Here is a 3,878-nt window from a genome sequence, read left to right as displayed (position 1 = left end):
TCTGTAATACAATCTTCAATCGTTTGACTCAAATACGCGACCTTGACATACTATTTGACCAAAAGATGTAATTCAATCCTGGTATTCAAAGTACCATATTTTCTGCTGATAAAATGTTAGGCTTCGTATTGAGGAATGGTAGGGAATTTTCAGATTCATCAACTCTTACATTACGGTTATGTACGGAGCAAATTATAATATGGGGTATCAGTATGGTATCCCCATTATGCAACCTTTCCATAGAACGTGATCGAAGAAAATATTTGAAATATTTATATTCGCAAAAAATCCATTTAATGTACTTCGACTGAATAGTTGAATATCAATCTGATATGTGGTTCATGTGACATTAATATATTCCCATGAATTAATTCATGGCGTTTACTTACAATGAATGGATGGAAAAGCAATTTCTGCCTTGATTTGTCATGTGCAGACGTTGAATTCTGCCATTTGTTAGGTTACATTAGTATCTCTTGTACTGAGTAACCTTTCAATAAAAGCATTTTTATTATTATTATTATTATTATATGTTCTATGTGTGTGTGCACTATGCACACATGTGAATGTACATTTCTATCGTATTCCTTTCATCACATTTTTTCAGTATACATTTATCTAGTTTATACATCTTCTGTTATTGGGTGTATTGGGTTGGTCAATAACCGACATAATCTCTTTTTACAAAAACAATATTCTTCGGAAACAGGCTTTTTTTTTTCTTCGTTCAAAAAATGGGGTAACTAGATAGAAAAATCAATGTTGATACCTCAAGTACGGGTCCTACAGATTTTTGTTGGGAGTCTTGGCTACATTTTGTGAAGCTTCAATGGAAATGGAGTGAAATTGACAGCCTTCTCAGTTCGTTCAGTAAAGATTCAAAGCCGTCTTTGAACAATAGTCAATCATGTGATTGATGAAATGTTCAAATTGGGTCTGATTGAATCATCAAATTCGTCATGGTTTCCATCGGTTGTGATGGTTGAAAATTTATTTTCAAAAATATATTCCAAAAAGAAAACAGGTCATGAGGGTTAATGTACTAATTTGAGGTAATTCAGATCCTTTATCTCACATAGTAGATTCAGTTCAGATGATGGCCACCAATGGAGCTTCTATGCGCCCCTAATGATACTTTATCTCCAGATTCAACATTCTAGGATCCGATATCACTCGACAGCGTACGCATTAAGCTTGATAATTGGAAGACCAAACGCAATCTTTTACTGAGTGCTGGATCGCCCTATTTTTTGATGGTCCGACTGTTCAACTTGCTACTCCGTTTACGTAAATCCCGCAAAATCTACGTCGAGTCTACCGTCGTTTTGAGATGGAGCTTGTTGAATCCGACTCTTTCATTGTTATCAAGTTATCAAGCTATCAAGATTGAAGTGATATTTCACACTATCTGGCGTAATTTTTATTTCTCCAACGGAACTACCCGGACATAAACCTCGCTGTAAAACTAAATTTGAAGAGTGAAATTTTTATTATTCAATAATAATGAATCAGCATACGAGAGAATTGAAATAAAAATGTAAGTGAGGTTAAAACCGCTTTTAGAGTTCCAGGTAGGAGGATTGTGCCGTTTTGTACACATGGCCTTTGGAATGCAGAATGCAACGACCACTTGTTTTCTAGTTTTCAAATGTAACTTCAGTTTTCATATATTTGATTGACATCATTGTGGTATCGAAAGACTTCACACCAAATATATCAGCTACTCGACTAGTACTACAAAAGCTTTCAGAAAAAGATTTGACTATAAATCGTGAAGGGATGAGTCGAATATTCAGAATATCTGGTTCAATGAGACAGTCAAGGTACAGATCCTTCGAAAGTCGAATTATGAGATATTCCAGTACCAAGACATGTGGGACGGTAGAGTGGTACCGGAGATTCATCAAGAACTTCAGAATAGTGTCGATTCGATCTATGATTCCTTCATCTGGAAAGTTTTCACACTCAGAAAAGATAAAGTTACAACCTGATTGTAACAGTACCGTCACCCGGAGATGCTATCGCATAGCGAAAAACTTATCGTGGTTTTGTAAACTTTCAAGTGAAAATCTCACATCAGAGTCTGTTTTTTGAATGAGTTATGAAGTGTTTACCATACCCAAAGACAATTTCTTGATTGGATCCTGAATACAACTACGTATATGCAAATTTATTCATAGTCAAACTACTTTTCAGATATTGCTTTATTATCATCATCGAAAATCAATTCTGCTATTCAGACAATTCAATAAGATCTTGTCGAAATATTCATTACTGATACATGTCTATAGTTGATTAGTATTTCATGGTTCCAAAGTTCCACTCTCTATTTTACAAACAATGAGAGTTTGACAGTTCAAATAATGAAGAACATTTTCTTCCAATTGATATCATTGCATTAAAACGAATGGGTCATCAGCATTTTTGGTGGAAATATTCCACATATCATAATAATTTCACAATTAACACACCGTTGGCGGAAAATGCTGCCATTAAAATTGTGATGGAGAGGGACAATAACTTCATAGCGATTTGTGCATCTCCGTCTGTAAACCTGAAAAACATAATTACCAGTTGATTATAAGGTTGGAGTTGAGACTTTATTCATATATCTTATGTATTGTGTGAGTATATATTGTGTATGTATTGTGAGTATGTATCTTCTTTTTGGAGTACACTAATAAGTTATGTTGAATAAGTATGAAAATGCATCTCCCATTGTATTTTGAGTTAAAATAATGATATTGATGTATACGATCTAACAGCTAATGTTTCAACTCTCCGCCTATGATTTGACTTGACAAAAGCCGCAACGATTCGATAACCTTGGGTTGCACGTTACAAAATTTCGGAAATTACACCCAATTCTGGACCTTTCACTACCACTAGCATCATCGCGTGGCAAATGGCCTTGAATGTGTGTGTGCAGTTCCAGTCTGCGCATGTTGGTTACTTTTAAAAACGTCATCACCATGAAAGATTTAACATCGAAAGCAGAAACGATTCGGTAACATTGAGTCGCACTTTACATGACTACGGAAATTACAGCCGATTCTTCTCTCCCCACTAGTGACGTCGCATGGTATATGGCCTTGAAAGTGTGTGCAGTTTCAGCTTGCGCATGCTGGAATCTTGTCTATTATGTTTCCGAACGCTCACTGACACCGATCACCACTATGCAGGCGAACGCGACAGTGAGTTGATTTCTGCATTGAGGCATTCGGTCCGAAAAAATACCCAGTGCTGAGAGGACGCACTGCATGCCTCAATACGCTTTCAACCCTTTGCCATAACAGCCCCTAGAGTTCATTAAGATCAGTCGTGTCAAAGATTCCGATAGTTAGGGAAGCTATAGACTATGCTGTAGGCGATCCCTCCCGATATAGAAGGCTCCCACATTCTGTCGAATGAGGCCCTCATGTCCCCCATGACCAGATTAACAATTTTCCATACATCTCACCCCAGCCAGGTAGGGGTACTCCGTGAAGGGCGGTACCGATGTCTGAGGATATTCATGTCGTCATCCCATTATCAGTTATGACCCATTTGTCCTTCCGACAAACGTCAATTGAAAGGAGAGGGAGCCCGGCTCCAACCTGTCCGAAAGCAAGATGGCTGTCGACGTGTCAAAGATATGGCACCCGGGATGTTTTACTATGGTTCGCGATCTCAATGTGTCACTGAAAAAAGCGCGTGCCAAAACAAGCGAGAGAGTGTTAGTCGGGTACCTATTCAGTTTCTATTGAACAACTCAATCATAGACTATAACGCTGTCTCTTATCAACAAGCGGAAATACCTATTATTTTTGTTGAGAACAATAGAATATTTCACGCGCTTCGACTAGAACATTTCTTATCGATATTTCACAATCACTACT

This window comes from Leptinotarsa decemlineata, unplaced genomic scaffold (genome assembly GCF_025532065.1).
Source record: "Leptinotarsa decemlineata unplaced genomic scaffold, Ldec_3_MD MMD2_tig00000505_RagTag_RagTag, whole genome shotgun sequence".
NCBI lineage: Eukaryota > Metazoa > Arthropoda > Insecta > Coleoptera > Chrysomelidae > Leptinotarsa > Leptinotarsa decemlineata.
Note: the sequence above shows the minus strand (reverse complement) of the source record.